The sequence below is a fragment of the Pantherophis guttatus genome, chromosome 8, assembly GCF_059756535.1.
Source record: "Pantherophis guttatus breed Tessera chromosome 8, ASM5975653v1, whole genome shotgun sequence".
Taxonomy (NCBI): domain Eukaryota; kingdom Metazoa; phylum Chordata; class Lepidosauria; order Squamata; family Colubridae; genus Pantherophis; species Pantherophis guttatus.
Genome location: NC_142070.1, coordinates 40,949,465 through 40,975,920, shown reverse-complemented (window position 1 = coordinate 40,975,920; position 26,456 = coordinate 40,949,465). Strand labels below are relative to the sequence as shown.

Genomic DNA, 26,456 nt, shown 5'->3' with positions numbered 1-26,456 from the left:
CTATATATTATAGGTGATGTGAAGATATGGTTCTATAAATCTGACCAATCTGAAATAATTCCTCTTTTGTCCAGTTCACCAGCTGGGACCAGACCAGATACTTCAACATTTGCCTTATTTGTCCAGCTTTTTACTCCTTAGCATCTGGAATTTTTTATTGGCCTTCATGCCATCACTCATGGACAAAGAGTGACTATGGAAGCAAATCACAAAACTATTTTCCCCCAATTAAATTAAGTGCAATATTAAATCTCTGGATGTCACTCTGCAGATCTACAATTATGAATAATGATCTTTCAAAACTGTCTTCCAGCCATCTAACATAATAGCCTCCCTATTTGATTAAGATGAGCACCATATAAATTTGCAGAATGAATGAGTGAATGGAAAAAAAATAAGTGAGTATTTTGAAATTATACATGTTGGTCCTCTCAACAGGGAATGATGAACTTGAAGGGGTCCTTGGTGATCTCTGAGTTTAGTTGTTTTCTTGCAAATTTTTCATTACCCAAGCTAGGTAACATCAGTGCAATAAAGGGGTGGAGTTTGCTCTCAGTTTATATTCTAATAGCTTGTCCTGTCAATGTTGGTGGGGATGGTCTTAGAGGTTCTTTGGTTGGGCTGTTGGCTTGTTCCACAGTTCCTTGATTGGGGTGTTGTTTACTTGATTGTTGGTCTGATGTTAATCTTGGAGATAATGTATGCTCATCTGGGTGCTCATTACTTGTGGGGAGGTATTTTGATCTTTTTGTTCCCTCTTTGGCTTGTTGATTGTCTCTTTTGCATAATATATAGATATGGTTTATGTCTATGTGTCTACTGAAGGCTAATTTGTCAGAGTGCCAGGTCCCTAGAAATTCCTTAGCATTTTTGGACTTGGCTTGATCTAAGATGGTTGGTTTCCCAATTGAAACTATGGTTAAGTCCGACCATATTTTGTGAAATTAAAGAGTTTTCATCATGTCTTCTGACTGCTGGTTGGTGTTTATGGATAAATTCTGCCAGCCTTCTACATCTTTGTCCTAATAGTTTTGAAGTCATTACACTGTAGGTTATAGATCTCCTTTTTTCTTCCTGGGCTGCTAGTCTTTTGGTGTAATTAGGACGTTTTGAAGGGCTTTACTGCAACAGCCACTACATATGACAAACAGGCAGAAGGTTACGTTAATTTCCTCTCTGGCCTGTATTAGTGTACATCTATTGAAAAAAGAAAGTTCTTTTCACTAATGCATTCGGAGAACAAATGTTGAAACTAGTCTCAAATATATATATACAATATTTCCCATCTTGCTGCTACTCAGCTATATCATGTAGTTTAGATTTACATAGTTCTGTCATGTAATGTATGGTTGTTGCCCAAAAATAATTCATAAATCTTCATGGGATAAAAGCCACTATCTTGTTTATGATTTATAGAAAATAATACAACAGTTTCCTGTTATGAGAGTGTGATGTAGTCTTGATTCTCACCACTTCATGCATAAGTCAGCATGAAATGGCAGTTTCTGCAGTCTACTCATGAGGAGCAGCTGTCCTGGGTCATATGGATGATCTCAAGCTCTTCTTTCTCCTGTTCCAGAGAGATTATGACAGCAATTCTGTTCATAAAAGCTGCTGTGCTAGCCAGTGAAAGCCAGCAAAATGACAGCTCACCATGGCACATTCAGGAAGTGTCACTATCTATGGTATTCTCTGCAATCTTCTCCAACAGCACAGTTCAAAAGCATCAATTCTTTTTCTATCCTGTTTCTTCAAAATCCAAGTTTCAATTCCATAGAATGTCACAGGGAATACCTTTTCCTGTTCTATTATTATCTTTGTAGGTATAGATATATCAAAATTTTTGAATTTATTTTCAAAAGTCTTTATTACTGCTCTACTATTATTATATTTCTTGACTGCTTGTTCCTGTATTATTGATAACTTATCCTAAAAAAGAAGAAGCTCTCTCCCAGTTTAATATCTTCCTTGTCAATTCTAATGGCTTTATACCTGCTGTTTAGTCTTCTTTATATTTTATATTTTAGCCCCATTTTCACTGTGTTCCTTGACTTTTGTTCCAAGAGCTTGCAGATCCTTTGCATTTTGGGCTATTGGGGTGTGTCATCAGCATAGCACAAGCTATTGATATTTCTTCTTCCAATTGCAAATATTGCTTATCTTCTTTCAAATCAGTAAACCCTCGAAGGAAGGTTCGAATCCTCGGGTCCAGCGAGAGGACAATCTGATGTGCCCAGTAAAACAAAGTTCAAGGCAGCCACCTGGCGGCGGAGAGTATTCGGCGCAAGGCCCTTGTCAAAACCGTCCTGAAGAAATTCGAGAAGAGCAGGCACGGAGGTCCTGGCTGGATCGATGTTATTCGTGGAGCACTAGCATCGAAAGGCCCGCCAGGTAGCCTCGTAGATCCGAGTAGTAGAAGCTCGGTGAGAGGCTTGCATGGTGGAAATAACCCGCCCCAACAGGTTGTCCCTCAGGAGGACCCAATCAAATGCCAGACGGCCAACTGGAGCCATCCTGGCTCCGGGTGTTGGATGGCTCCCTGGCTGAGAGAGATCCAGTCCTGGGGGATCCTCCAGAGATGGGAGACCGACAGGTCCAGCAGATCCGCATACCATGGCTAATGCGGCCAATGCGAGGCGACGAGAACCTCCGCACCCTCTGACAGGATCTTGCACACCACTCTTGGGATGAGCGGAAGGGGCGGGAAGGGTACAACAGTCCGGGAGGCCAGGGACAGCAGAGAGCATCCGTTCCCTAGGACGTCGGATTGGGGGACTGGGAGAAAAATCGAGGAAGTTGTGCGTTGCAGGGGCTCGCAAACAAGTCCAGAAGGGGAACCCCGAACCTGGTCGACAGTTCCCGGAAGAGCGCAGGGTCCAAGCGCCACTCTGCATGATTGATCTGGGAACAGTTCAGCCAGTCCGCCTGGGTGTTGTCCGCCCCAGAGATGTGTTGAGCCGAGATGGAAAGTATGTGCTCCTCTGCCCAGGAAAGAAGAGATATGGCTTCGTCCAACAGAAGCTTGGAGCGAGTGCCGCCCTCCCGATTGACATGCGCTTTGGCTGTGGTGTTGTTCGTTAAGATCAGCACATGTTGCCCCTCTATCTCGGGCTGAAAGTGTCGAAGGGCCAGGTGAACCGCCCTCAGCTCCAGCCAATTTATATCGTGTTGGAGGTCCCTTGGCGACCAACGGCCTTGGGCCATCTTGGAAGAAAGATGGGCACCCCAACCCAGCAGGCTCGCGTCCGTTGTCACATTCATTCTGTGCGGCTCCTGAAACATACACCCCTCGTTATTGCGGGGGAGGTCCACCAACAGAGGGACCGTTTGATTGAACATGGAAGCCTGACTCACAGCCTGGAGTTGCTGCCCAGAGACTTCTGATACGGTAGGAGGTACCACTGAAGGGGACGGGAATGGAGGCGAGCTCATAGAACGATGTTGATACACGAGATAAGTTTCCTGAGCAGTTGGGACAGCTGCAAGACGGGGACTGTCTGGGATGATCAAACCTGCGAAATTGAAGTTGTGATGCTCAGACGATGATCCGGGGCCAGAAAAATGTGACCCATAGCTGAGTCGATGATCGTACCAAGATGCAGGATACGAGTGGTGGGTTGCAAGTGGCTTTTCTCCAGGTTCAGAGAAAACCTGTGCCATTGCAAGGTGTCTCGTACAACCTCCAGGTCCTTGAGGGCACTCTGGTTGGAGGCGGAGAGGACAAGGATGTCGTCCAAGTAGCAGAGGACACTGATGAGAATGAGTCGGAAAGAAGCGGCGACCGCTGCGAGGATCTTCGTAAAGGTTCGGGGACCGAGAGTCCGAACGGCCTGGCCTTGTACTGGAAGTCCTGGTTGGCATAAGAGAACCGGAGGAAACGCCGGTGGGATGGTCTGACCGGTATGTGGAGGTAGGCCTCCTTGAGGTCGATGGAAGTCATCATGTCCGATCGCCTGATGCAGCCCAAGATGGAGTGAAGGGACTGCATCTTGAATCGGTGGTAAGCGATCAATTTGTTCAACTCTTTTAGATCCAATATCTCCCTCCAGCCCCCGGAATTCTTTGGAACGAGGAAAAATATTGAGTAGAAACCGGTTCCACGATGTTCTGTGGGAACCGGCTCTATAGCGCAAATGTCCAGAAAATGTTGTATTTCCATGGACATCAGGTGCCTCTTTTCAGGGTTGGTGGAGACCAGACATCGGATGAATCGATTGGGAGGGCAGGAAGAGAATTCCAGGGTCAGACCGAGGCGGATAGTTTGGAGGACCCATTTGTCCGTCGAGAGCGACCACTGGTGAAAGAAGTAACCGAGACGGCCCCTGATGGGGTAGGACTTGGTGCAGTCATTTCGCTCACCTGAAGGGTCATGAACCCATGCCACGAAAGGGGTGCTTGGTGGGCTGCTGACGTCTAGCGCAGTCTCGAAAGGCAGTCCGGTCAGAGGGATGGTCATAGGAGAAAGATGAAGGCCAGTAAGTGGTGGAGCTGCTGGTACCCGAAAGGACTGTCGTTGGCTGTACGGGAAATAGCGGCGATCTGCTCTATGATAAGAGGATGGCATGATCTTTCGTTTGTCCTTATCCTCTACGACGATAGGGTCCAGCACCCCCCCGAAAAGCTGGGAGCCTTTACATGGGGCAGAGGCAAGCCTCCATTTAGACTTTACATCAGCCCTCTAATGCCGAAGCCACAAGAGGCGCTATGACGTGACGGTGGAGGCCAGTGATCATGAGGCGAATTTGGCCGTCACCAGGGCCGCATCGGCGGAATATTCTGTGGCAGCCACCAACTTGTTAACGTCCTGGTGGAGGCGCCGATCGTCAGGTGGAAGCCGCTACTGAAGCTGGCGAAGCCAGATCAGTGAAGCCCAGTTGAAAAACGAGGCAGACGTAGCGGCATGTATGGCCCAGGCCGCTGTCTGGTGGGCCTTGCGGAATATGAGCTCAGCCCTCCTATCCTCGGATCGCAAACCATCCACAATGTCGTTGAACAGGACCGCAGAGGAAGTCAAGGCAGCAATAGGAGCATCTACTGACGGAAACGCAAGCAGATCCTGAAGATTGGGCACCGAGCAGAACAGCTTCTTGTCAATGCCATTCGGTGCCGCAAGAGCTCCGGGCTGGAACCAGGGCCGCTGAACTATTTCAGAGAAAAGCTGCGGGCAGGGGATAAACTCCTGGTCCAGCTTTCGCAAAGTAAAGAGTGCGTCATGGGGATTGGGGTCACCTTCAGGAAAAGCCTGAGAAGAGGCCAACTGTGTGGTAGCAATGGCCTTGTGGAGTAAGGCCTTGAACAGAGAGGGGCGGAACAGACCCGTAAAGGCTGGTTTCTCAGGCAACGTGTCTTCGTCATCCGAAAACTCCATATCCCTGTTGTCGTCGTAGTCAAATTGAGAGTCATCGCTGTGAACCGACTCCTGCAAAGAATAATCACTGAGTTTGACCTCGGCACGATGGACGACAGGTCTGGAAGCCTCAGAATGGCAGGCCTGAGAGGGCCCTTGGGTTTGAAGTCCTTGAGGCGGAACCCCTTGAGGAAAGCCAGCCGCCATCATCCTGGAGAGGGTAGCCGAGATCATAGCCTGAAGATCGTAATAAATGGGCTAGGGACCCTCTGGCGGGTGGAGCCCCGCCGCCGTGGGAGTATAGGTGGCCTCTGGTGCACGACGAGGCGGGAGAGGCTGGGACAGAGAAACGGCTGCTGTGGTTGAAGGCAGGGCGGCCAAGTCGGTCTGCTGACCAAAAACGTCCATCTGGAGTACCAGGATGATCCCGCTCGAATCCCCTTGAAAATTGGCCGGAGAAGGTTGTGGGCCCAACGGATGTGGTGATGTGGGTGCCACCACGGGAGGGCCGACTGGTGGAGTTGGCGGCTGGGCCTTGCTCTGGGCCTGGTCAAAGCAACGCTCTAGGGCATCATGTCTCTGCTTAGCGGCCTTATCCTCCACAGAAGATGACTTGTGGGACTTAGATGTGGAGGACTTAGTAGAGCCCGATGATTGTTTGGACTGCTTCTTTGGCTCCTTCCTTGAGGACAGCTCAGAAGATTGGGCCTTGGGAGGACTATGGGCTTGTTTAAGGTCTGATGAAAGTTCTGAATCGCCCATGGTAAATCAGAATTCAGCCCTCTTAACAAAGGAGATATATATAAAGATATATATATATAAAGATATATAGGTTTTTTTGTGGAGGGGGGTTTAGGGGAGGCGAGGGTGTGCCAACAACCCCTGGTAAGGGTCCCCCCAATAGATGGCTCGGCTCAAGAGCAGAGACCAAAAATTGCCTCAGAAGGCCTCAGATAATGACTAATGAGGGCTCTGAGAAATGGCCGCTCTGCAGTAAGCGCTGGAATGAGTTCCGAAACATGGTGGCAAAAAACCCCAAGTGAAGGCACAAGAGTCAGCCGGCTCAGACGTGCATAGGAGGCTAGTTTCTAGGGAAGTCTCAGGCTGCTCGATAAAGATCCGTGATAGAGCTGCTGGGAGTCGATGGAGTCTGGAGACAAAATGGCAGCCGCAGGGGAAAATGGCCGCCCGAAAGCGTCTCTGCGGCTGTATTCTTGAAGGTCTATCCTCACGCTGACTGTGCAAGCCGAGCAGCAACAGGATGAAGGCATGAGTGCCGGGCAGACCGCTGAAGCACCGCCGCTATCCAAAACACAAGCCTCTACGTGCGAGCACTCAAAAGTGCTCCAAACGCCTCAGGTGGAAAGGGAAAAAACACAGAATATGCCGCAGAGCAACCGGGCAGGGACTCCGAAGCCTCCCGACGTCCCGGATAAGCAGATGGCGGCGGTGGTATTGCTAGCAAGCCAGAAAACTGACACGCTCACTGGCGGCATAAATAAAGATGCACACAGAGATGCCAATGGTAAGGCAGAGCTCTGTGGCGATTTTTCAAAGAAGCGGAGGCGGGAGGCCTGGAGCCCCAAGGCCGACACCGCCCCGCTATCACAGGAGATGATGACAGACTCACTATGCCGAAGAAGTAAACTTCTAGATGGATGAAATGAGCTTTGTAGCTAAAATTAGGCAGAAAGGTTGCCAAAGTCCACAGTTGAGGAGAATTCCAAAAAACACTCGTTCAGGCCTGACTGAGTGAAAGGAACTGAGCCTCAGCCAGGTCCTGGGGGTGGAGTCAACAATCTTTCTTAAAGTGATATACACTCAGTATCAGGCTACCTGAGGGAAACTACCCACGCTCTTGGATTCTCTAGCACGCTAGAGATAGTTATATCTGGTTGCCTTTCTGGACTTTTGTTCACAATGATTGATTGATGAAGCACTTGGACCTTGTTTTCCTTATCTCTAAGAAATGAGCTATGGAAAGAAGAGAGATTATGTTTTGTTTAGAGATGAAGGTCATAAGCTACCAAAATTGTTTTTACCCTTATGGGTTGAAGGAGTAAGTTACTTCTTTTTTCTCCTTCCCTTTCTCCTTCTTTTTTAAAAAATCTTTCCTTGTTTGTTTGTTTGTATTTTTTGTACTTTGTATTGACTTTTATTCTCTTCATTTATAATTCTTAATAAAATTATTTGAAATAAATACCATGGATATCCCAAAAAAAGAAACAAATGGATTAATGAACAATGAACCCAGAATTCTCACTCAAAGCACAAATGACCAGGATAAAATTATCTTACTTAGGATGTATATTTTGTTTCAAAATATGAAATTATATATAACACATCAGTTAATTTTATTCAATTACCATCCATTTTAATTGGTAACAGTTCTTTAGTTCTCAAAAGTAATTAATTTGTATAGAATACATTCTTTTTAACCAAATATATTGAATTTTTTACCCAAGAATTTTCCCATATGGAGCCAAGTCATTTCCCCTCATTAATGTCTTACTGGTCCAAGCCACTTTCTCATTCAGACTAACAAATCTTGTCTGATGAAAAATTGCATATTTAATATATTTAAATATTTAAATCCATGAATCACTAAAATGTGGAACGCAGGTATGAAACAGCCTTATCACCTTCTAGAAGACCACAAGATAGCATCAGTGGTGCAGTATCTTTCAAGGGGGACAGACATGGAAATGAGAGTAGGAAGCTTCTTGGAGACAAACCAATACCACCCCATGCATTCTTAAATGTCCGCAACCAAAGGAACAGTCTGAATTCCATCATCAAATCAGGGTAAATGCATTTTTTGGGAGTTTTGAAGGTCTCTTGTGGCTTGAAGATTACCCAACAGTGCTTTAAACACTCAAAAAACCACCAAGGAAGCAGTGAGAATTAAGCAATTAAACTGGGGTATAAACAAGAAACTGATAATCAGAAGGATTAGGGCAAAACACTGTAAGGATTAAAGAACAATCTTGAGCTAGAGGACATGCCAGAAAGAACCAAGAAAAAGGCATACCCCAGAAGAACCAAATGCTTTTACACTACCACCTTCCAGAAAGATCCAAAGGTCTATTAGAACAACAGTACCATTTTCTGTTCTGTGACTCACTCAATAGGGCACACAGAGAGATTTCAACAGCTTTTGACAGTCACATAAATGAGAAATGGCTGCAAGTCAGAATCCAATTTCAACCTGATTTCAGATACTGTGCGATATGCTCACATAAACCACACTAGATCTACAGATATCCAAATGGTCACTGGGTCTATATTTCTTTAAAAGTGTCTTTTTGTCTCTTAGTAAATACTGTTGAAATTGAGAAAAATACATATCCTGAGGGAGAGGGAGCAGATTCAGGAAGACAGCACATAAATACTACAAAGAATTTTGTGTAAACCAAAACATTGCCCACCCAATAAGGAACCAACACCATACACAGATTCAACTGCAAATATTTCAACCAACAATATTAGCACAAACCAGGTGCTGATTATCGCAAAGAAGAAAAGAACACATAACTACAACAAAGTTGTTAGACCAGAAGTACTTATCTGTGCCTTCAAAATGAACCATACATTTGACCGGGTACACATAGAAATAATTCACTAAGCAAACAGCAGAGGAGCCAGAAAATTCTTGAAAGCCTTGAACTCAAATGAAGGAACCATCATCAGAATAATAACAGTAGATACAAGTTACCTCCTAATCAGGTACAAAATCCAAACCATTCACAACAGATTGACAAGGCAGACACATCAGAACAGAATTAATACCATGCCCAACTAATAATGAGTAGTCTCCAAAAACCATCCAATCACCAAACCCACAGAATTCATGACTGTACATAGGGCAAAGCAAATCTCACTTCTAGATTTTTGAAGTAAGGAAATCTTATTGGAATACAGTCAGATGTTTGCAGCAATTGTAATCTACATTTCAGTGCAGATCTTCCTAGGCTTGGAAGCCCCTCCCCTGCTCTGAAAAGGTATATACAAAATACAAACAAACAAACAACTAAGCTATTGCTATTCCATGAGATCAGTGAGATAAGCCTTACCAGGACTTCTGGGAAGAATGGAAGACTGAAAACAGCTCTGCATTAAGGGAAGCTAATGATTGTAGCTAAGAGCATGGAACTGATGAACAGATTGGCTCCTTTAACTCTTTCTGAACCCAGAAAGAATGTGTATCAACCAAACTGCACTCCATATTGTTGATCTTCACAAGGAGACTCCAAGGCAGCAGTCTCTCAATAGTGGGAGATCTGGGAGCAGGAGAAATCTGCTATAGTTGTTCAAGCCAAAATTGGAGCTTTCCAATGGACACTTTTCTTTAAAGATGTTTCGCTTCTCATCTAAAAAGCTTCTTCAGCTATGACTAGATGGTGGGAATGGAAGGATTAGATGTTTACAGTACAGACTTTTAGCTATGCAATTTGGGATGAACATCCTTCAAATGGTGTGGGAGTATGAACGGATTTCCAGAAAAAATTGCAGACTACAGGAACCATTAACACTACTCAGGGACCCTGAGAACACAGGTAAAATTCCAAGTGCTTCAACAACCCTTAAAAAGGATGCAAATGACCAGCTGTCTGCAAGGAATATAAATCCTTCCATTCTCCAGCATCCAGTCAGAGCTGAAGAAGCTTCTTAAATGAGAAGTGAAATGTTTTCAAAGAAAAAAACAAGAAAGTCCAGTTGCCTCCTGAAAAAGCACCTTTGGGACAATCATGACCTGGATGACTGAGAATCACTACAGAGTTCCTTTGCTGAATTAATAGGCACTTTTCTGATATCACCTAATAATTTCTTTAAAGCGGTTAAGACACCTTTGAAATGACAAGACTGAAACAGCAGGTGAATGCCTTCAAAGCTTAATATAAGAAAATGAAATTGTTTCTTTAAAATCTTTAAGAATTTAAAATAAGAATGAAAAAGCAAGACAAGGTTCTGGCTATAGAAAGTTTTAAACAATTTATGGGCTCTGAAAATATTGGAATATTTGATTTTGAATAAGGTTTTGAAATTAATTTTCAGGTATATATATAGTTTTGTGGAAAGAAATTTATTTTTGATACTGGATATATAACCAGAGAAATATCATAAGCAACTTATATTGCTGTTCCGAAGCTTTTTGAAGAATTGTAGTAAGAGTTTGAACAACAGATATCAGCTGTGTTGTCTGTTCTTAAGAACAGTCTGTTCCCACAGAAAGCTGTTATATAAAAGGATTTGTAATAAATTCTGAGAATGTGAATAAGAATTTGCCATTAGACATACAAAAAACTGGGTGAGTCTTAAAACTTAAGAACAAAATGTCAGTCTCAGACAGTAATTGAAATATTTTTTTCCTTACTGGACTTAAAAAAGATTTTTTTAAAAGTTTTGAAAAAATTTGAAACAAGGATCAACAATCATTTGAATGGATTAAGGAAAAACATTGTTTTTATGCAAAAAACATAACGTATTAGGCCAGGCTGGCCTAATACGAATTTTATAATGGGTGTATGTGTATTTTAATTTTGTGGGCCAAATTTTTTATATATTCAACTTGTTTTAAATTTTGTATATCTACATGTTTTAATATGGCTGTACACCGCCCTGAGTCCTCCAGGAGAAGGGCGGTATAGAAATCTAATAAACTCAAAAGGAAGGAACATAAAGATGTTTTACTTGATCATGGTTGAAATGGAACATGTTATTTTTTATGGTTCTTTTTGGACCTGCTGACATCTAGATTAGAAAGTTGTTGTGATTTGGATTTGCTTACCGCTGGCATAGTATTTAAGCCTTTTTCTCTACAGTCACTTTATGTCTCCTAATCTGACAGCATTTAAATAGGCTTTGCATCTGACTGTCTTTTCCATAAAGCAAGCGATGTTTATGAACTTATTCTCTTTAAAGGAAACATTGTCCCTTTTTGTCATCTTAAATTCAGCCTTTTGTTTATACTATGATATTGGGACCACTTTATGACTTTTAAATATGGATTTGTTTACAGTTATAAGATATAGCATGATGACTTTAACATTTTTTAATTAATGTTATTTTAGGGCTGTTTGGACACCTTACTAACTGCGCAGTTGGAGACAATGTTACTTATTGGATTTGCCTGTACTTAAGCATTATAGGACAAAGAGCTTTATATCTGTTAATTAAGATGAAGTGAAATGATAGTGATAGTATAACTTGTACTAATGAAATTGCCTTCTTGGTTTTTTCCTCTATTTTTTCTTATGTTTTCTTGTACCTGTTATTCATTCTATTTGTTACTTCTTTTTTATATCATCTTTCACTATTGTAATTAAAACTTCTAATAAAATTATAGAAAAAGAGATAAGTCCTTTAAACCACCTGATTTTTGAAACAAAAGGAAGTTCAATGGGTTTGAAAAAGACTTGTGAACTAATTATAAACTATTCAATAGTAAGCTCAAAGATAAGAAGCAGACAGTGATTCACATTTTTCTACAAACAACTTTGTAAATAAATATATATTAAGCAAACTGTACATTAGTAATGCCTATAAGTTGTCTGACATTTCTTTTTCCTTAAATAAACTAGGCATTCTCACCAATTTTGGCTCCCCCCCCCCCAATTTTCTATTTCTGTATTTATTGGGCACATATATTTCTCTTTGGGCTGTTTGAAGAATTTTCTCCTTTCATTGCTGTAGCTTTATGTATATGTTTCCCAAGTTCAAAATGTTTAATCATTTTCTTGTTTATCAGCGGGCCTACTATGAGTCTCTACACAAAATTACTACTAGAAGGAAAGGATTTATTTATAATAACATTTATTGAACCAATATGCAGACTTTTCTAACCCAAGAAATGAAGGGCAGCATATTCTTTACTTTATTGTTTTTTAATCAACTGTTCTCAAAAACCTATTCTTGAAATTGCTTTGATAATTAACCACAGCTCGCTCAAGGAAGGTCAACATGTACTTTTTATTGGCCACCCTATCTTAGCAGCTTGTTCTATAAATAACCTGAATTCATTAATTCATTTTTGTGTGCATTAATAAATAAATAAATAACTTTATTGTCATTGTACATGTATACACAGTATACCCATACAACGAAATTCACTTAACACCCAAAGACCAGGTCCAACACACATAATAATCCCCAAACACACTCCCACCCACCACAATTCCCAACCCCTAAACCACCGAAACATCCATACAACAGACCAAGTAATACTGTCCAACAGCTCATTGATGGTGGCCCTTTAGTTCATTGTTGAGTGTAATTATAGCTCTGGGATAAAAACTATTCAGAAAACGTGTGATCCAAGTTTTAATTGTTCTGTATCTTCTGCCAGAAGGCAACAGTCCAAAAAGATTGTAAGCAGGATGGGAAGAGTCTCTGAGAATGTTATGCAACTTCGAAGATTCGAAGATGTCGTCCAGGGTGGTAGCCTGGATTAATACCTTATTTTAATACCTTTAATACCTTAATTAATACCTTATTAAGAGACATGCTAGTCAATATTAAGAAGCAAAGTAAAATGGAGGTAACAGGATGTTCAGCTAAGTGTAACACTAATATAGTAAAGGCAAGGTATGCTGCTCTGTACTCAAGAAGAGAGTACAGAGCAAAGCAGCAAAGATTATATATCTTTGCTGCTTTGAAGATGAGAAAATTAAACTACTATAAATTATGGGGCATTACTAGAAAACAGCATAGTATAGGTGAAAAAATATTGCATAAAAGTGAACTGATGGATGAATGGCTTTGATAAGGTACAGCTTACAAGGAAGATATGTATCTTTCTCTGTTACAAACACACACACACAGGGGGAGAGGAGAGGGGGAGAGAGAGGGGAGGGAGGGAGGGAGGGAGGGAGGGAGGGAGAGAGAGAGAGAGAGAGAGAGAGAGAGCACACTGCCACCGCTATGCTCTCTAAATACAGGAATGCCAGCTCTTTCATACTTTGCTTATGAAATATCCTGAGAAGGAAACAGATTTTTGTTGTGCTTGATTTTAAGTGAGAGAATCAAATACAAAAAAACCCTCCAAAAACCCAGACTTTTAAGAAAGAAGCTAAGGGCTGGCTAAATGATTTCTCTATGTACAATCATTCTCTACAAATGATTGTACAACACTCCTCTAGCTTAGACAAGTGAGGCACATGCCACAGCTCCAAACAATCCCTATGCCAATATGCATCCTTTCCACAGAGAACTGCATGACGTTTATACCTTTAAAACCTTTAGTTGCATACTGGAAAATTCTAGTTTGTAACTTTTGAAAAATTGGAATATTTGTACAACTATTGTAAAACAAGCTTTAATCATTTTTCTAAACACAGCCTTCACATTTATTAAGTTAAAAATTAGTCATTTTTTTTTTAATTCTGTGATGTTTTGAAAGAATTCTATTTAACCAGGTACTTACAGTGGTGGGATTCAAAATTTTTTACTACTGGTTTGGTGGGCTTGGCTTGGTGGGCGTGGCTTGGTGGGCGTAGCAGGGGAAGGATACTGTAAAATCTCCATCCCCTCCCCACTCCAGGGGAAGGTTACTGCAAAATCCCCATTTCCTCCCAATCAGCTGGGACTCGGGAGGCAGAGAATAGATGGGGGCGGGGCCAGTCAAAGGTGCTATTTACTGGCTCTCTGAACTACTCAAAATTTCCGCTACCGGTTCTCCAGAACTCGTCAGAACCTGCTGAATACCACCTCTGTACTATACTTATCCATATGTATACTGAATCATGATGTGTTTTCAATTATTGTCTTGTCCATATTTTTGTATAGAAAGCAAGCAAGTAACATTTATATACTTTCCTATTCTTATGAAATTATAAACATATCTATCATTTAACATTTATAATTTAATACATATACAGGTAGTCCTCGACTTACTACTATTGTGACCAGAATTTTCATTGCTAAGCAAAAAAGTTAAGCAAGGCTGTTGCTAAGAGAGTCATGCTTTTGCCATGGTTGTTAAGCGAATCACTATCACAGCTAAGTGAATCACATGGTTGTTAAAACAAATCTGGCTTCCCCCCACTGATTTTGCTCAATGAAAGCCAGCTGGGAAGCTCACAAATAGTGATCATGTGACCCTGGAATGCTGCAATTTTGTAAATATATGTCAGTTGCCAAGCACCTGAATTTTGATCATGTGACTGTCAGGTGCTGTGATGGTTATAACTACAAGGACTGGTCCCTATTTTTTTCAGCACCTCCATAACAGAACAGCCGAATGGCTGTAAGTTGAGGTCTATCTGAAGAATTAGGATGTGAGTTCTATTCAAATATGAAGGCAGCTGGGTGAACTTTGGCCAGTCACTTTCTCTCAGCTCTAGGAAATGGGCAATGGCAAAAATTAACATAACATGAATGTGTAACCTATTGATTTAAAATATCTGCTAAAATTACTTATTTTTCTCGCCTTGCTCTATAAAAGTCAGTTACATACAGGAATCCAACAGCAAATCTGTTCTAAGTATACAAGCAGTACTTTTCATTTGTAAATTGCTTATGAGGTGTGCATGCAAAAATGACAACATAAGAAACAGACACACTTCATCATATAAATGCATAAAAGGCATGATCATTTCCCTTAGCTACAATTAATGTAAAATGCATTCAGAACTTAACTGCTTAAGTTCCAAACCATTGGGTTCAATGTGATGTTAACACAGTTTGACAAGAGATATTGGCTTCTGCATGAATCTATCTTCTTTCATTAAATATCTACATATAAACGGACTTTTCTAAAGCTCATACATACACTATAATGAAATCTACCATTAATATATTCCTTTCCACATACGGAAACAAGAGTACAGGCAGTCCCCCATTTAAGAATGAGTTCTGTTCGTTAACTCTGTCTTTAACCCAAATTTGTATTTAAGTCTCAATAAGGTTACTGGACCTCTACTTTTGCATATCAAGGATGAGAAACAACAAAAAACAAACTTGTTACAACGTTAAGTTTTATTCCTCAAAACTGAATTAAGAGGCGACAAATGTCCAGCAAGGACAACCCAATTCAAGGAAAACGTACTGGAATTCAATCTCTCATCGTCCTGAAGGGTTAGAGTTTCCTGAAGGGAAAGTGATCTGACTAAAAAGGCCGACAAACTGCTTCCTCAAGCTGACAAACTGCTGAAGCAACACAATGCTTTCACAAACTGCTGAAAATAGGCTACCTATGTATTAAAAATACACACACTATGTTGTGACACTCATGAAAGCAACACAGTTTCAGTGCTTTGTTAACTTGAGGAAAGAGTACTGTAATGGGTTAGCAATCTGTCATTTTATAACAGGTAGCCCTGTTCATATCTAGGGGTTGCCTTTAAGTTGGATATTCTTAACCTGGCGGCTGCCTGTATTCATGGGTGGTAGTCCAACAATGCAACAGAAAGCATGATCTCTTTTTCCTTCAATCAATTGACTGGAGCAAATGTTGATTAATGATTAATTAAGTTGCTAGCTGCTTATATCATTTACTAGTATTCTGATACTATTCTGGTCTCATTACAGATCTCTCATAAGCCAAAGATGAAGACAATTTTCTGGAATACTTAACATATGTAAATGACTTGCTTTATAGCAGTCCATTGTTTTTCTTTTTTTTAAAGCATAGAGCTTTCCTGTTATTACTGTTTTAATGTCACTTGTCTTTCAGAAATCTCAGACATCGCCAAGCAATCTACTATCCTGAAATGGACAACTGCTGAACATCAACTATAGAGTAGCATTAGGTGTAAGTGGAACTTTTTCTGAGCACTTGAAACATCTTGTTATGAGCCGTGGTAGAACAGAGGTTACAATGCAGTATTGCAGGCTAACTCTGCCCCTAGCCAGGAGTTCAATCCTGACTGGCTCAAGGTTGACTCAGCTTTCCATCCTTCCGAGGTCAGTAAAATGAGGTCCCAGATTGTTGGGGGCAATATGCTGACATTTGTAAACTGCTCAGGGAGTAATGTAAAGTACTACGGAGCCGTATATAAGTCTAAGTGTTATTGCTATCATGCTGATTTTCTGTAGCTGGGTCATGAAAACTACTCATGAGGAGAAAGTCAACTTCAAAATAAAGAGCATGGCTCAAGTCTCTGACAAATTGCATCTTGGTGGGATGCAAAATCTATATTTGAAAGTCCATCCGATTAAATAAAGACTAGGATGCATCAAGGAACATTTTAACTTTTCTCTGCATTTTCAAGAATTGCTGACAAGATTTTTTGTTTCTGTGTATCCATTTTCTGTAATACCACAGAGACTGTGTTGCAATAATTATAATGAAGGATTCAGCTCTCTTTCCATTCACAATTTTAAAAAAATCAGTTATGCTTTAGAATAAAGAATTAAGCTTTTAACATAACATCTGTTTGCTGCTACATTCTTATTAGTACAATTTCTTTATAAATTAAGAAGTTTGGTTTTATTTTCAACAGCTGGTTCTAATATGGTTACATTTAACTGTAATGACCAGCAGACTTTAAATACTCAATTACTACTTTTGGGATGCAAACTTATAATTGCTACTAGTCAGGCAGCCAACATAATAAAGCGGAGAGGAAAGGTTTATATGTTTGCAGAGATCTTCCTACAGAGTTCTTCATTTCAGAAGAGTATATTTTGCATGAACAATTTTCTGAAAACATGAACGGCAGACTGTGGGCTAAGTTCTTTATCCTTTTGCTATCTCTTCATTCAAAAACCACTATTTAGAAAAAAAAAAAGTTTAAAATAAACACAATCCTATGTCCTAGTTATCCATCTTGTCCAAGACAACATCATCTGTAAAATAGTATGCAGACAGTGCATTTTTCTTTTTGCAAAATCTGTGATAAGAAGAGCATAATGCACTGAAAATCCTGAGCTCCCACAAAGAAGGATTTGAACAAACTGTTCTCCAAATGTTTTTGATGTTCTACTTCACCTCCACAATCCTTTGGGTTTTACTAAAGGCCTTGTGCTGTATGCTATAGAAGTCAGAGATTGCTAACTAAACCTACTATACCATAATGCGCAATTTGGAAACAAACTAAACTGGTATTTCCTACAGAATTAGGCTTGCTCATACACAAAATTTAAGAGGATTATAACAAACAAACAAACAAAAAAAGCCCTTTTTGAAAAGGAACTGTTTTATATTCTAACAAGAATACTGACAGTTTCTAAACTGTCTAATCTGTGTAAGGTGAAAGTGGAAAAGAAATTTAAAATGTAAACCTTAATTTTTTGATATACCTACAAGAATTGTAGACACTGTACAGGGAGAACTCTGTTAGTCTATGAATACAAAAAAAAAAAATCAGAAGGAATCTGGTAGAACCTTTTCCAACAAAAAAAAAATATTAAAAAGTCGTAAGATTTTTCATGACCTGCAGGTTACTTATGAGATGCACAGAGGATAAATTAATGTAGGATTAAATTGCAACAGAAAACACGTTCCCTACAGACACAAAATGGTATTTTACATACGTTGCAGTTCACTTCAATGCAATTGCTATTTATTTCAGATAAGCTGGGAAACGTTGAATAAATTAATGAAGTTTCTGGAAGAAAACTGCCAAACATTTTAAAGACAATTATGGATCTGTTGCTTGGAATTATTTTTTTCCATATTTCTCTAAGTTGCTTAGAAATCCTCATTTTAGTTGTAAACCATTCGTTGTCAACACTCCATAGTTTCAGAATTTATGTACAGTAGTTACAAAATAAATCAGTGCACATCACAGAAGGGGTTTAGCATCATACAGTTTTGGAAAATAATAGTTTCCCAAGACAATTTTGCATATGAAAGTTGCTCATTTAATTTCAAAGGGATGAAAAAAACATCATATAGCACTTTAATTGCTAAAAAATGCTGTTTCAGCTAACAAAGTTATAATTTATTCTCCATCAGCAGAGCAAGCATGTGCTCTGCATGAAAGAACCCTGTATTAAGTTCCTTTTAGCCAAATGTTTTAGCTCTCCATGCAGATTTGATATGAGAGAAAGTCAAACTCTACGTTTTGAACATGAAATAAAATCCAACTGAACCAAAAGTTATAAGCTTACATTCTTTAGGATTGTCCAAAGTCTCCAGAAGCCTCTATATCAGGTGTCAAACTCGCGGTCCACAGACCGGATGACAGGTATGTATTTGCCCAAACCAGCCATTTTGTGATTGTGCCCATAATTCACTTTCAAAATCCAAATGTGCTGATGAAAACATTTGCTTTTCTGTGCTTGGAAGCACTGCATATAAAGAAAAGCTGCTTCTAAGCACTGGAAATTATGTTTTGATCAAAACATGGTAAGGCAAAACAAGTTTCCAGTAAATGAGAAAAGGATAGAAACTGAACAACTTACTTCACAACTGGAAGCACATTCCACTATGACAAAGTCACATTTTCATTCAGTCCAGTATGTTTTACTATATCACAGGCACTGCTGAAAACACTTTATCAAGACCTGAATATGGGGAGAATCACTAAATTAGATAGCTATTGAAAGGGAGAAAACAATGGCTATTAGGGTTGATGGCTATTTCCTCCTCCAAAATACGGTGCCATGCCTAAAATATTTGCTGATAGAGAACAACAATGAAGGAAGGCTGTCAACCTTCTGCCCATGTTTATAGCCTTTCTAAATGCACCAGCTGGTCACTGCATGACCGTGAGTGCTGGATGGGACGGTTGTTTATCTGTTTCAGCAGGGTTTTTCTTAAGGCTTTTGTAACAACAATACAAAGCAATGCTGTTCCCACCCATTGTTTAGATGTGTGCTTGTGAACCTCTTTATAGGTGGCCAAAGGGAGGAAGAAACACTCCAATTACATTAAACAGTAGGTGGTCACATTTTTCTCTTAGACACTTAATTGATCCTCCTTTCCTCCTTGCAAATAATCCTAGGCAAGTTTGAAAACTAAAAAATTGGATGGCTCACTGAAATGAATTTTGAATAATGCACCCCATAGAGGAAAATGCTTCAGGGTGCCAAACTTAGACTGTTATGGAGCACCACGAGAAGTCTGCAATAAGAGAAGCCGTTAAAGCTTAAGTCCTTTGTTTGGAATATTACCTGTCAGTCAGAACTGAACAATGTTATATGTTTGTGGAAGATCAGTCTTTCAATATTTCTGGCCTAAAATGGAATAGTTTGATCATGTATTCTTCAAGTTTTGATTGGAAAGTCTTTGCAACACTATTAATAAAAAACACAGACACCCAGTCTGTGGGTGGGAGGCACATGAAATATTTAAATATTTTTCAGGTAATTCAGAATTCAGCTCTTCCATTACTGGTAGTCCTTGATTTAGAACAGCTCGTTTAGTGGCCATTCAAAGTTACAATGGCATTGAAAAGTTTTCATGATTATGACCATTGCTGCATCCTCCATGGTCGTGTGATCAAAATTCAGATGCTTGGCAACTGACTCATATTTATGATGGTTGTAGTGTCCCGGGGATCATGTGATCCCCTTTTATGACCTTCTTTAAAAGCAAAATCAATGGGGAAATCAGATTCACTTAACAACAGTTTGATTAATTTAACTACAGTGGTTCACTTAACTACTGTAGCAAGAAAGGTGGTAAAATGGAGCAAACTCACTTAACAAATGTTTCACTAGCAAGAAAAATTTCAGCTCAATTGTAGTTGTAAGCCAAGGACTACCTGTATTTTATGATACCTCTATTCTGCCCTTCTTTCAAAGATAAGAAAACAGAATCCCAGAGTTGAGTAATGGATTTTAGGAGGAATGTTGAGGATCTTATCAATAGGATTGGATAAAATTCATTGGATATTCTAGTAGTTCAAGTAAACAACCCAATGAGTTGTCTAGTTGAAATGCTACTGTTTATGTCAACCACATGCACTGTATATGAAATGAAATTGAATGCTGGGTAACTTCAAAACAAGTCCCCAGGATTTGTAACATTTAAACCAGTCAGGCAGTGGTGAGCGAATACATTAAGCTAGAAAGCTAGCCACCTAAAGAGGATAAGGGGAGCTTTTCCTATCTGTATTTATTTTTTCAGCCTTTTCATATTTCCAAACAGCAGTTGGTCCAAAATGCATGTACAGTTTCTAAGTGTCACTGCTTACAGTTTTACTTATTTCAATCCCATTCCTATTTCTACTAGAAGGGCAATTTCACAATAAAATCCCACTATAAACTCTTTCAATTTTTCAGTATAAAAATTAGAGTGTCTTATGCTTTGAAGCTCCACTTAACCATAAGAACTATGTCAAAAACACGAAGTGTTGTTTTGCTTCAGCAGAATAAGGATCCCCCCCCCATTTGACCTATTTTCATGCCTTTTCATAATTTGCATCTAAGTTGGTACAAAACAGTAAAAGAAACAGCTGACAGCTAATCACAAATAAGAAATTGATACAAGAAGCAGACATAATATTTAGGAAATGAGGACAAGGCATTTCATAAATGGAAAAATGGAGCAAAGAATCAATGAGAGCATAGGAAATCCAGAAAGATGTTCGTGGACCCTGAGTTAAATAAAAAAAAAATCCATTTTGGGAACGTCAGTAAATGTTTGAATCAAAAAGAAAGTGCAGGTATGTCCCTAAGTCAAATTGTAAAATGGGCTGTGAGATAAACTTGGGGACAGGAGGAAGAGTCACAGGCTAGACCACAGAAAGGCAAAAGGAATCTCATCTTACAGAGAATGGGCTGGGAAAAGCATCTCAGAAAGGATGGGCTCTTGGACATAAAGGAAGGGAGATGAGACATGCTTTCAGACCACCAAAATTCTGTTACTATAACCTTACGATAAAGGCAGGTGATGTCACAGCTCCCTTATAGTCCTATCAGCCATTATTTCCCCCTCTTACTTGACCTTTACCGTATGTGATTATTCACTATCTTTTCTTCTCCATAATCTCGGGTTTCTCTATATTTGATTCCTACCTTGGTTTACAATTGTAATTTTTTTAAAGAAATAGTGCATTTATATTCTGTTTTCTGTGCTCCAATAAGCTCCTGTGCATTCTGGTGGGAATGCCCCCTCTTCTCCAATCATAACTTGTTGCTCTCCTTGGCCATATGTCTTGGGCTCCAAGGCTGCTTGACTGCTTCTAAAGAATGAAACCCATTGAAGGTTGGACTCACAATTCCATTTTTTAAAACTAGTTTGCATGTCAAACTTTTTTTTAGCAAGGGAAATCTTCCTAGGATTTCTCTTCTCCTAGCCTAAATGAGACTAATAATGATGAAATACAGATTAGAAAATATCATTACAGGAAGGACAGAAGCTCATAGCTGTTTATGACAGCTTTGTTAATTCCACCTGGTTTTTAAAAAGATCTAACAAACTTTTCATAATTGTTTTGTTTTGTTATGAAATTTCACCTGTGAAACAGTAAAAATCAAAAAGAAAGAAGACAGTATGAAATTTCTTCAGAACGTGTCAGGCAGCCCAATAACTCAAGACAAATATTCAAGATATTTTATTGCTAAAAGGTATAACAGCATAATCCTAAAAGCACAACAGAAATTCCCTCCACCTTATATCACAGAAAATCAAGGCAGGATAAGTTTCCGAGTTTCCTTCTTACTCTCTCCTCAGATTTTATGTAGCCGCCCTTGAATTTCTCCTTCAAGGCTATCTAGGTGCTGCTCAAGTGGAAGCTGTAGAAACTATTGTAATGCCAAAGATGAAGAAAAACTCTAATCCAGGCTGAAATGCTTTGGAGACAAAGAGCTTGAGGCTGATATACACAAGAACTGGAATCTGTAGCTGCCTTCCATTTAGATAGCGCCATACTATAAAAAACTCCCGTTTCAAACTGCATCGGCCTTCTGGCACCTTTCTGATTTGATGCACTACAATTCCCATTACCTTCTGTTTGGCTGGAACTGATGGTAGCAATACAACAACTCTGATAGGCACTAGGATGCTTTGCATTAGTAAGTTGGAAACAACAAACCTTTTTTAAAGTTGGCTTACAAGCAACACACACATAGCTTTCTTATGACAGAAAAATCCAGTTCAATTTAACAATACTTGCTTATTGCAACCATAATAGTAGATAAAACAATCTGGATTTTCCATGGGGTTATTCAGGAAGTGTTGGATAAGTACTTGCAGCACAGTTCAGTAGAAAAGATCAATTAACTTGCTGAACTGTTGGAAGCTGGGCTGCCAACAAAAGACATCTGGGATGGGAACAAAAGTTTAAGACAATCTAATTACAGAAGGGATCTTGAATTGCTCTAGGCGCTGCATTTAATTTATTGCAAATGATACAAAAAAGTTTGTTCCTGAAATTTTCCAAGACATAGTTCTAAAACAGGCATTTTAGAACCACCAAAAAGAGAAACTATCCTCTAGTTGGCAAAAGTTTACATAAATTATTGTATTTTAGCCAGTGGTGAAATATAAAATTTGTTACTACAGGTTCTGTGGGCGTGGCTTGGTGGTGGTGGGGTAATATGACTGAGTGGGCGTGGCCAACTTTTTTTTTTTTTTTACTTTTAAAACCATTTTTTCTACATCCTCTTTAGCTTAAGAGGTTGTAAAAAAATGCTTTTAAAAGCCTCTGACGATCCCAGTTGACTTGCCTGATCGGCAGAGTCTTTTCCTTTTTTTTAAAGCCTCTGACGATCCCAGCTAACTTGCCTGATCGGCAGAGGCTTTTCTTTTTTTTTTTTTAAGCCTCTGAGAATCCCAGCTGACTTGCATGATCGGCAGAGGCTTTTTTTTTACTTTTAAAAGCATTTTTTCGGCCTAAGAGGTTGTAGAAAAAAATGCTTTTAAAAATAAAATAAAAAGTCTCTGATGATTGTGCGGCTCAGCTGGGCATCGGGGTGGGGAGGGATTTTTGCTACCAGTTCTCCGAACCACCCGCCTCCATCGCTACCGGATCAGGCGATCCGGTCCAAACCGGGAGCATTTCACCCGATTTTAGCCCTTGTTTTCCCTGAAAGAACATAAATATATATTTTGAAAAATGTTCAATTCAATGTGCACCAAGGTGCTTTTTCAAAAGGCAGGTGGACTTTTTTTTTTTTTTTTAATTTGATTTATATGCCGCCCTTCTCCGGAGACTCAGGGCGGCTTACAATGCGTTAAGCAATAGCCTTCATACTTTTGTATATTTATACAAAGCCAGCTTATTGCCCCCACAAACTGGGTCCTCAATTTATCTACCTTAGAAATGATGGAAGGCTGAGTCAACCCTGAGCCTGGCAAGATTCGATCTTACTTTAATTGCAGACAGCTGGTGTTAAATTACAGTGCTTTTGTCTGTTGAGCTATCAAGGCTCCTACTTGATTTTTTTCCTTGAAAACATTTTGCTTCTGGTTCAGGATGCTTCTTCAGTTCTAAATTTCTTGGCCGAAGTGGTACAGTGGTTAAAATGCAGTACTGCAGACTACTTCTGCTGACTGACAGCTGCCTGCAATTTTGCAGTTCAAGTCTCACCAGGCTCAAGATTGATTCAGACTTCTATCCTTCCAAGGTCGGTAAAATGAGGAACCAGATTGCTGGGGGCAATATGCTGACTCTGTAAAGCACTTAGAGAGGGCTGTAAAGCACTGGGAAGCAGTATATAAGTCTAAGTGCTATTACTATTGCTATTCTTGGATGAGAAGAGAAATATTTTCAAGGAAAAAAGAAAAAAAATCCACTTGCCTTTTGGAAAAGCACCTTTTTGGATAATTGAGATTCTCCATAGACATTCAATTTAATGTGAACGAAATCATCCAAAGTGACTCCATTCATTCCATGCATGCTTCCAGGAGAGAATATTTAGGAATCCATTTCTGAAGGAAATCAACAGACCAAGAGAAAAAAAATTATTCTATGTGATGACCACACACTTTAGAATACCTTGCACCTTGCGCTTTCTTTTTTTTTTGGTAAAGATTTTTTTTATTTTTTTAAACACACAAACAAACATACATCTTTTCTGAGCAGAATATTGGCCCGGTCTTAAATTTGTACAGATTTTTGTTCATCTTTAACACAATTGTATATGTTCAATTTTTATCATAGCAATTATTCTCTCTAATTTTAAGAAACCAATATTACCCTTCATCTTAACTTCTCATCTTGATATAATTCCATTTTTCTTTTCCCTCCCTAAAATTTGAACCCCTAAATTTAAATTCACACAACAAAGTACAATACACAATTATTTCCTTAAATTCTCTTATTCTAATCACAAATGATACTTTTATCAACTATTCCAAATAATACAATTCAACATATTAGTAGAAACCAATTAAGTATATATCTTAACCCAGATATTCCAACAACTACAATGTCATATATTAAACTTCTTGTTTCTGAGTCTTATTTCAATTCTTAAACATCCCTACATTTTGCCATTTCTTCATATTGACTTAAACAATTCATTATTACCATTCTATTACTTCATCAATTATTTATATTCTTATCTATTATTTTAAAAATAATCCATTTATCATAATTTCATTAATTAAGAATATTCAATAAAAAATCAATTGAGTATCAATTTAATCCAATACCCCTAAATTTAAATTCATACAACATAATACAATTCCCAATTATTTCCTTAAATTCTCTTGTCAACATATTTATAAAAACCAATTAAATATATCTAATTAATTCATAATCCAATAGCTTTCTTTTCTTTAGTTAAATTCCAAATATGTAATTAAGAATATTCCAGTTATTACAATCCCCTTCATTAATTAAAAGTATTCCAATTGTTACATTAATCACACATCCATATAGTTTAAAATTACTTCATTAATAACACAATTTCATCTTTTCTCTAGTATTCATTTCATTTACCCCATATTCCTCTTCCCTCACCTTGCACTTTCTTATTGGGTTTTTGGAAAGCTGTACAGACAATTCTCTGTTTAGTGTCTTGTAGGAAGATTAGATTGATTGATGTGATTCTTACATTTTTATTCTTTCTGATCCTATGGTGAGACTTCCTGCTGATTTTTATTTCTGTACTAGCTGAATACCCGTGCTCCGCTATGAAACTATGTGATCAGGCTTGATAAATCGACACTTACAGCTTGAAAATTAATGAGTAGTTATGATCGATCTCTCCTCTCCCCTTCTCTCCCTCAGCCTTGCCCCACAGAAGCTTATCCTATTCCCCTTCTCTCCCTTAGCCTTGCCCACAGAAACCTATACTATACTATCCCCTTCTCTCCCTCAGCCTTGCTCCAGAGAAGTCTTCCCTATCGTATCCCCTTCTCTCCCTCAGCCTTGCCCCGCAGAAGCCTCCCCTATCCTATCCCCTTCTCTCCCTCAGCTTTGCTCCAGAGAAGCCTCCCCTATCCTATCCCCTTCTCTCCTTCAGCCTTGCCCCGCAGAAGCCTATCTTATCCTATCCCCCTTCTCTCCCTCAGGCTTGCCTCATAGAAGCCTCCCCTATCCTATCCCCTGCTTGCTGCTGTGAAAATGAAACTGAAACTCCTCTCCTCTGCATGTGGTTTGCATTTGGAACAGATTTCTTTTCAGGTGGGGAGGGGGAGTAGAACTCCTTAGCATCGGAGCATGTTAATAATACTATAGGAAATACTAATGCCCTGATGGTCATTTCGAAAAATCCTTTCTTAGAGCATCTAGAAGCCAAGAGGAACATATTTGGCAAATTTCAAGTTTACGGCTTTACGGTTCTGGAGATTTTGTGATGATGCATAGTGGTATTTCGCTTTTATATATAGATTTGCTCCATTTTGCTCATATCTTCTTTCCCCCAAGGACTATACATAGCAGCTTTCTCCAAACAGCCACAACAAACAATACCTAGTCTTATTTTCCTCCAAATGGCTCTAATATAGAGATCCAGGTTCAATCTTCCATTTGGAGTTCTTCATCTAATTAGCCCACATCCAAAAATAGTAAGTTATTGATAGTAATGAGAACAATAGGCAGTATCTACAGTATGTTGCTCCTGAATCATTCAACATCTTGCAAACATTACCTTAAAAATCATAACCACAATTTCTAACATAACCCTTACTTTTTTATTCTTTAGAAACTGAAGCAATATTTTGATCAAGATAGGAAATTCAAGGCTGAGGTAGGATGAATATTCAGATTTAAACATCACACTTTTTGTCACTACATTACATCTGTTATTAGTACTGTTCTTCTTTATT

At 39.4% G+C, this 26,456-nt stretch overlaps 1 protein-coding gene across 4 annotated transcripts in view; it reads right to left on the bottom strand.

Moving 5' to 3' along the window:
- Positions 1 to 26,456, bottom strand: part of TUSC3 (tumor suppressor candidate 3) — a 139,607-nt gene that overhangs the window by 96,654 nt on the left and 16,497 nt on the right. The gene's annotated exons all lie outside the window — the stretch shown is intronic.